This window comes from Hordeum vulgare, chromosome 6H (assembly GCF_904849725.1).
Source record: "Hordeum vulgare subsp. vulgare chromosome 6H, MorexV3_pseudomolecules_assembly, whole genome shotgun sequence".
NCBI lineage: Eukaryota > Viridiplantae > Streptophyta > Magnoliopsida > Poales > Poaceae > Hordeum > Hordeum vulgare.
Window position 1 is genome coordinate 16,141,033 of NC_058523.1, and position 9,256 is coordinate 16,150,288.

Genomic DNA, 9,256 nt, shown 5'->3' on the forward strand with positions numbered 1-9,256 from the left:
GACCTTTAGTCGCGGTTGGCCAGGCGACCGGCGACTAAAGACCTTTAGTCGCGGTTGGCCTGGCCAACCGCGACTAAAGCCCCTCACGTGCACCAGCTGGCCACCGAGCGCCCTGGGCCCAGGACTTTGGTCGCGGTTCGTCTTCCGAACCGCGACTAAAGAATTCATTAGTCGCGGTTCCTACAATTTCGCGACTTATGGGGCTGGACGGAAGCCTCTTTTTCTACCAGTGGTAGTAGAGGGACGCGCTTTGCGGTGAGGCCGCCATCGTGTGCGGTGGGAGATCAAGCGGGGTACGGGTTGCTTGGGGTCGACGCAGATTGGATCGAGAGATTGAAAAATGGAGAGGTGGGGTGATGGCGTCGTGGGAAAAACTCGGATTATATGGACCAAAAAAATTCAGAGACTCGGAAAGTTTATGCGGTAAAGAAAATATATTGGGAGTGCAAAATCTGATTAGGATAAATATTATTTTGGGGCTATTTATTTTTGTTGGATCAAATTGCATTCACACCCAATGTAATATTCACATAGTTTAACAAAAAATATAAAGCTTGTGCAGTCGTAGATCAAAGGGGCAGAGTGCGACTCAGAAAAATTTGGTTCATGTCCTCAACCTGTGAACGTGAAGCAGAAGTAACATTGAAAAGGAACTCATAGGCCGAAGAGGCAACATGAATGTAGGCCCTCGAGCCATTCACACCATCGGATACGACACATAGAGATGGAAAGGCTCTACCAACAACGAGCCATCGTTAAACTCTTAACTCTTGCATATCTGCGAGCTAGAACCGAGTCCCTCTTTCATTTTTCCGAGGAGTTTCATACATTCGGGGATAGTTAATATTTTTTGTGTCGAGATGTGCTGGATCTGTCGGATGCCTACCAGATCTAAATTTAGGACGAAAGTAGAGGCAAACATTTATGAGAGGGCGGATAAATTAATATGAGAAGGTGAACATTGAAGGACTGGGCAGATAGGTGAGGCATATCTAGATCAGTATTTCTCAATTCTCATTTAAGAGGGGAGAGATTGCTTGGGTGAAGGAGGAGGAGCAAGGGGAAGATAAGAATGGATGAGTGGGCTACCAGAAAAGTAACACACACTTATTGCAAGATAGCCAGTCCCTTTTTTTCTTTACCTTTTATATATATGCCAGATTAACTTACAGTCGGTAATTACCAAAGTAGCAGACACATTGCTATGTTTGAAAGAGGAGTAAAAAAATGTGACTTATAGGAACAAAACTAGGGAAAAAATGGGTGTTGTATAAAACTCTGGAACATCAAACACAGAACACACACTTTGCTGTTCAAATGCTATTCCATTGGGATGAGCAGAGGCTTACCAAAACTAGGATCAGCGGTAAGACAAACAAATGATGCAAGTGTGTGTATGCTCATACACCGAAAAAAGGAGAATGCACCAGCCAGGAATCAAACCCGGGTCTGTATCGTGGCAGGGTACTATTTTCTCGAAACAGGCTTTTGCCCCGCTTTGTATTACAAAGCAACCACTTCTGGTACATCCAACGATAGGTGCTGGGGCGAAAACAACACATGCACGCCCAAAAGAAACATAAAAGAAAGAGTAAAAGAAACAAATGCCAACACCGACGGATCATCGAAAACGGAGAAGCCCCACGACCGTTGCGCACACCGAAAAACACCCACCAAGCTCAACACCTCCAAGAAGGGATGCGACGATGACGCCGCTGCTGCTAAGGGATTCCCCCGATACGCAGCGAGGGGAAAGGAAGGGTAGCCCCAACGCCCTACAGGAAGGTCTGGCGACATTCGCAGGCGCCACCGCGACGGTGTCGACCAGGCCGACTGGGATTTCTCCCGATCCCAACCTCCACCTCAGGCGCATCGGAGCCCGTCACCAAACCGACCACCACCCCGCGCCTACACAGACTTGAAGCTTCCACGCCGGCTCACCACAACAACGTAAGGAGGGGTCTGTACGACGAGGAAGAGGAGCCGGGGCAAAGGGCATCATCACCAACGGCACGCGGGAGGGCATAGCCTCCACCGTCGATGACGGTAACCGACCGAACGCGATAGCGGGAGCAAACCAGGCCCGTAAAGCTCCCACCGTCGTGCTGCAGAAAGCACGCCGTCTGCGACGCCGCCCCCGTCCAAGCCGCTCCTCGACACCTTCGCACAGGGAGCATCCTGGCCGCTGCAACACGATCAGTCCGCCTTGCCGCCAAATGGAAGCACCACCACCACTCGCGCCGCCGGCCACCTCCACCAAGGCGCCGGACCGTCATTGTCCTTGCTGCACCCCCGCCGCACGCCCGCTACGGAAGGGACCAACCACAACCGCCGAGAGTCCAAAGCTGGACCCAACCCCCACCCACGTCGTCACCGCCAACCGCCTGGCCTGGGTGAACACCCCACAGTAGGGGGTATCCACGCCTGCATCCCCCGACAATCCATCGTTGACTGTGAGGAGCACGGCCTAGTAGTTGCAGACGACCACCACCGAGCAAGCCCCGGCATGGTCCACAACCAGCCCGAGACAAACTTACATGCCGCCACACCCATAGTCAGCACCGTCGATCTGTCCACGGCATAGCAGCAACAGTTGTGCCCACTCGGACCGACGACACGAAGGAGCAACAAGAAGTGGCACTAACGCGGTGACAAGCACCACCGCGGACTAGGTCGGCCCACTGCCTGTGCACCACCGACCGCCATCCTCTGCCACGGACCAGATCCGCACTGCCACCTATAGTCCCGGATCGACCGCTGCCGAACGAGGCAGTAGCCCCGCCCCACCACCGACCAGGAAGTCCCGAGGAGCACCACCGCGACGGGCGCACGCTGCCTCGCCGGATCTGCACTGGCCACACGCCCCCGTCACCCCCTGGCCCTGCGCCGTCCGCCACGTCCCGCACCAGATCTGGCCGGGAAGAGGCCAACCCGCCACCACCGAGGCCCTAGCAGCCCACCACGCGCCGACTGGAGCCGTTGTCGTCACCGGGGCGCCCACCGCAGCCGCGCAGCCGCCGGCGACCCGAACCCGCGCCAACCCCACCAGCAGCCGAGGCCATCGACGACAGCAGGCAGCCCACCGGAGGAGCCTCAGGTCCAGATTTGAATCGAGGGCACCCCCGCGTCCCTGCGCAGACGCGCCCCACCTGACCCGCGGCCTTCCGCGCCACCGCCCACGGAGCCGCGACGCCCGCACCGCCGCGCCACGCCGCCCCGCCTAGCTGCGTGCCTCCACCCGAAGTGGCTGTCCCGCGACAGCACCCGCCGAGAGGAAGGGATGTGAGGCCCCGCCGCCATCGACGCCGGCCGGGCTTTACGCGGTGGCGCGAGCCGGTGGCGGCGGGGGAGGGAAAGGGGAGGAGGAGGGCTGGGGACGGCGGGGTGCGCTATCGCCCGCCGCTCGCCGGAGCGGGCAGGGCCTCCTATCGCGCGGTGGTGTTATTGGGGCTGGGGAAGTTCGGGGGTTTGGATCACTCGGGTCGCAGGGTACTATTTTATCACTAGACCGTTGGTGCCCGTGACATTCGCAAATTTGAGGGGCATGTCTCTTTGATTCTATAAGCCTGACACAGTAAGAGAATCCCTAGCTGAATCTTGGTTACTTTGCAGAAGTGGATGCAGTATGACACCTATCGGATGAAGGCGCCGAATCGGACTTGACGACAAGCCAAGCCTAGCATGTGATCCATGGACAGGTAGGTGTTGTATAAAAGCTTGTGCTGTGAAGCAAAATCTTTCAACGATGGTGCTCCTGGAACAGGTGTAGATATATGTATGGATCAGATGAAAGGAATCTTTTCGAACAGCAGATATCTAGCAGATTTGGCTAAGAGAAGATTTCTAGCGGAAGCACCCCTTGAACACAAACTAGGTTGGAAGTGTACACACCGTCATGTCCGTAGTGGCCTTATTCGTTTCCAGCTGCGGCCTGAGTTGTTCTTCTCTGTTCTATAGAATCCTCGTTTGTCTTCAAAGATAGTACTGGACAGTGGAAATCTCTGGGATATTATTTCCACTTGCTTTTGTTGGAGAAGTGAGCAGGCCTACTCCCAGTTCAATGATCTCCAACTCTTGGCCAATTCAGTAATTCTGTACTGATGATGACAGAGCAAGATCTCTGGACATATCAACTGAATTTTATTCACCTGGATACTTTCCTACTCGCAGGCATATATAATTCTGTACTATTCTTGTAGTAATGAAACCCCTCCTGTGAAATGAAAATCAAAAAAGGAAATCTCGCTGTGAAGGAAGTACCAACTTTTTTTTCCTGGCCACCACTAAGAGACTGACTGAATACAAGAGCAATCTTACTCATGTGTCATGTGTGGTCTTCGGACAGTTGAAACAGGAGTTCACCTCTGTTTCAATTGACAGTTTGCAAAGTCATCCTACTAAGTGAAACAAGGGTTCACCTCTGTTTGTGATATCCTCCATTCATGGATTTCACTCTGAACCTGAAGCTGCCTAGGGTAGTTAGCACTAACTGAATCTACTTTTGCAGATGATGTAGAGACCACACTACCAAAAGGAATTCGGGGAAAGGAAAAAAATGGTAGCTAACACTAACTGAATCAAATTTGCAGATAATGTACAGATCACATTGCGCCAAAAGGAATTCGGGGAAAGGAAAAAAATGGTAGCTAACACTAACTGAATCAAATTTGCAGATAATGTACAGATCACATTGCGAAAAGGAGCTGGGAAAAAATGCAAAAAGTTATGTTTTTATCTGTCAGACAACCTCTAGGCCACCCTGTAGAGACAGAAGCCAATCTAAGAACGATCCTCTACAGCCATCGGATAACACCCATCAGGTGAATCCTGACCGTTAATCAAGCTCTGGTCTAGAGATCAGAATGCATCAACCAAACTGAAGTGCTTGCCTCCTTATTGGTAAAGGATGCAGCGGTACGAGCCTATAGAACAGATCCTGTTCAAGTAAGGTCGTGCTGTAATCAGCAGCGCTTAGCCTTATAAACAACTTCTGATTCCTGTCAACTCGCGAGGTGGGACTAATTGAGTACAGCAGCGCCTCCTCAGGGCATGATTAGTGGCCATGTAGCAGTTGAGCCCCAGAAAGAATAGAGCGCAGCCCATCCCACCCGAAATGCTGCTTCTGTTTTGTTTTTTTCTTCTCCTTGTTGAGTTAGATGTGGAGATTTTGAACCAGTTTAAATATCTAGCAAATGCTGCATGCCCAATAATTTCAACGTATAATTTTTTAGCGATGACCACTATTTAAATTAAAGTAGCAAACTCTGTTATGTTAGAAAGAAGAGAAGAAAAAAAAATGCGACATACAAGAACAAAACTGGAGAGAAAAATGGGTTGAGGAAACAAAAACTCTGGAACATCACACACTGAGCATACACTTGTCTGTTGAAGTACTTCGGTTGCATTTACAGTATCTATTATTTGTTTTTCTACTTCATTTTGGCAATATGGGCATGCAAAAAATGCCATCCTGAAACCCACTTTTGCAACATGGTGGCAAGTTAGCAACAGTGAGGATGAGCAGTGACAAAACCAAAGACAGAATGAGCAGAAAGGGACGATGTACCTTAATTTCTGGAAGAAGAAAAAATGACATTGGTGCGGTTCTATAAATACAAAAATACAGAATTCACATAAGAAACAAAAATGGTATAGAGAAACAATCAGACCAAACTCTGTAGAACAACAGATTGGCGAATCACAATTGTTGCATGTTTCAGCTAGAACAAGGTTTAGTTTCTTTAATCAGCATCATCCGTTTTGTTGCCCGGACTGTTCTCCTTTGTGCTGGATGCTCATTAATCTACAATGATAGTGCTGGAGAGTGCAGACCTCAGAAATTTGTTCTGGTTGCTCATCACAGAGCAAGAAGGGGAATCCTACTAGGAGTAGGATTGGAGGAGGACTCCTCCTCTCCTCCCACTTCGGCCGGGCCAAAGGGACAGCCCTAAGGCTGGCGGCCTCCCTCCTCTCCTCCTACATATACGAAAGGTTTTGAGGATTTTTAAGAAACAACAATTAGCCACGTGCTACCCTCTCTCTAAATCTGTTTCTCCTCTAGTCTAGTTTTCAGCGGTGCTTAGGCGAAGCCCTGCCGGACTAGCTCCACCACCATCGCCGTCACGCCGTCGCGCTGCCGGAGAACTCATCTACCTCTTCGCCCCCTCTTGCTGGATCAAGAAGGAGAAGATCATCGTCGAGCTGTACGTGTGCTGAATGCGGAGGTGCCATCCGTTCGGCGCTAGATCGGGACGGATTGTGGGACGGCAGCGATTTGGATCGTGAAGACATTTCACTACATCAACCGCGTTTCTTAACGCTTCCCGCTTAGCGATCTACAAGGGTATGTGGATCCAAACTTCCTCTCGTAGATGATCATCACCATGATAGGTCTTCGTGCGTAGGAAATTTTTTGTTTGCCATGCAACGTTCCCCAACATCGTTCTCTTCCTTGCCTACTTCGACCATCGCCGCCGCGATCCTAACCTGCCACCGCCGCCGCTCTCCTTTGGCGCTGCTGCAGCTCGCTCACCCGAGCCGTACCGCCCGTCCTCCTCCTTAATCTTCGTCCAGCACTAGCTCATCGCCAGCGTCGTCGTCGTCTTCCCCGACCACTTCATCTACTCTGACCACTGCGGGAAACATCGCCCCCTGCCGATTGGCGCCGCAATCGTCGTCGAGTCCTTCTCTGCTAGCCTCCTTGATATGGCGTATAGGTTCTGTGCAGGTCCCCATCTCTGCATGCCCGGTGCTGATAACACCGACATGTGCCTTCGTCCGCGATGTGTTCCTAGGTGTGGCAAGCCTAGCGCGGCGCATCGCCAACATCGACTTCGTCCGTCTACGCATGCGCGGTGCTGGCAACATCGATGGGTGCCTTCGTCCATGATGTCAAAAAGGGCGTCAGCCTCCGCGTGCCTCTGCCGGATGAGCCGGCGGTTGGCTTCCAACACAGCCTCGTCCATGGCCTCCGCCTCCGCCTTGGCCATGCTCATGCCGGGAGCTCCCTCCTCATGGCCTCCAACTTCTCCTCCTCCTACTGCTCATCCTCCCCCTCCTCTTCCTCTGTCTTCGGCGAGTCTGGAGGGAGACCCGCAGCGATGCGGGCGGCGCAGCGAGCCTGGATCTCATCCTCGATTTGAAGGTGCCACTCCGGAGTGAGCTGCGCATAGGTGGTGACGAGCCGCCGGACCATACTGATGGAGAGGGAACCGCGATAGGAGGCGCACGGGCTCGGGTCGCGGCAGAGAGAAAGAGGAGGCGGATGAGCTAGGGTTGGGGCCGCCGGTCGGCTTGAATAGCCGGCCCCGACCTCGAGCGGGGAGCCAGAGTGACGCCACACGGCGTTCACACTGCGCCGACGGTCGAGGCGCCTGTCAGACCATCGGGTTTCTCGGTGAGTCCGTGTGGGGCCAAGCCATCAGTCCAACGTGGCAGGCGTGTCCATATCCGCCTCATATTTGGGATGAAAATGGAAATGACCGGGTAGTGACCGGGCGGCCTGCCCGGTCTATTAAGGAGGGCTTGAGGGGTCTGGCTGTAGATGCTCTGAGCCTTCGCTCCCCTCGCCAGGAAGTTTTATCTTTTCATAATTACTAATTAAGAAATCCCATGGAAATTTCTTGAGGAAGGTTTTTATACGAGTAAAGCATGGCACTGGAAAGATGCTATTTAATTTATTAGTGCTGAAGTTAATTAATATATATTACTCACTCTGTCACGGTTTAAAAGACGTGCTTGGAAATTCTCTGGAACCTAGATGGTTGTTGATTGCCTTTGAAATGGGCTGAAAAATAGCATTCACACTACGCATGCATATATAATTATTACAATGGAGTACTAATTAGCTGCTATGAGTAATTGCAACGCATCCTAAACCTTGTCTATTGTGGAATTGCGAGTAAATTTAACCGTGCCTTCTAAACTGTTACGGAGGTAGTACCTAATGCGAAACTGAGCAGGCATCATTACAATATACAAATAGCGGAAAAGTTGTCTAAATAGCACTCCCTTCGTCTCGGTGTATAAGTCATCTTACGAAACCAAATAATACCGAAAACTCTTAGGCGCGTTGCATTAACTTTCACCTTGTTTTTTTACATGAATAAAGGAATCAACCAATAAGAGATGTGGGGCGTGTATGTTTTTAATGACTTGAGACTAACTAGCACGACATGCAGTGGCTAGTTCATTGCATGCAATGATATTAATTAAGAAATTAATATTTTTTTTGTGTTTTTCTCTCCGTCTTGATCGCGGCGCACAATCTAAGATGACTTATACACCGAGACAGAGAAAGTACCTAATTTTTTTACTCCCTCCGTCTCGGTGTATAGGTCATCTTAGGTTGTGCACTATATATGACCAAGACGGAGTGAAAACAAAAATAAATTAATGTTAATTTGCTAATTAATACTATTGTATGCAATGAACTGATAATTGCATGTCGTGCTAGTTTTTTTTGAGCGGGGAAAGCCAGACGGCTTTTATATTGCATTTTAAAACACAGTTACATCGTTAGCTAATGTATCAATGAGGAAGCTGGAAGGCTCCTCCATCCACTTTATAGTTCTAGTGGGTTCAGCAAACCTAGCTAGAGTGTGAGCTACTATGTTTGCTTCCCTTGGGCAGAAGACAAATTGTATCAGAGAAAAGTTCTTGGCGAGGAAGGAGCATTCTTCATATACTGCCGCCGCTGGACCTAGTGAATTACCGTCGAGTATCATGGTGTCAATCACATCCTGGCAATCAGACTCCACAATGATCTGCTGCACACCGATCTCACTGGCCAAGAGGAGTCCATCTCGCAACGCTCTCGCTTCCGCTGAAGTGGCATCTTCGGCAAAAGGTATATCACTGCAGGAGCCAGCGATGAACACCCATTTGTTTGATCGCAACACCGCACCGGTGCTACCTATCCCCGAATCTGCCGAGAAGCCGGCATCCACGTTAAGCTTGTAAACACCATCAGGCGGCCGTTGCCATCCATGTCGGACCGCACCTGGGCTCCTCTTCCTTGCCCTTACGAAGTTCTTCACAAGTGCCGATATTGATGTGCAGATCTTGGTGGTTCAGCTACATGTTCCTCGTGAGTAAAGCTCCTCCTTTCCCACCAGACATACCAGACCGTCGTCGCAATTAGTTCAGTACGGTCAACATCCAAAATATTTGCTTTGATGGTGCTCTTAGAGAGTAATAGTTCAGATAGGACAGCACTCCCGTCCTGCTCGAGATCACAAATTTGGTTCACCAGTTC

At 50.7% G+C, this 9,256-nt stretch overlaps 1 non-coding gene across 1 annotated transcript; it reads right to left on the reverse strand.

The window, feature by feature from the left end:
* Nucleotides 1-4,732: 4,732 nt before the first annotated feature.
* Nucleotides 4,733-4,954, reverse strand: LOC123406699. Its single transcript, XR_006612358.1, has one exon. It is a non-coding gene; the product is annotated as a small nucleolar RNA U3 (small nucleolar RNA).
* Nucleotides 4,955-9,256: the final 4,302 nt, after the last annotated feature.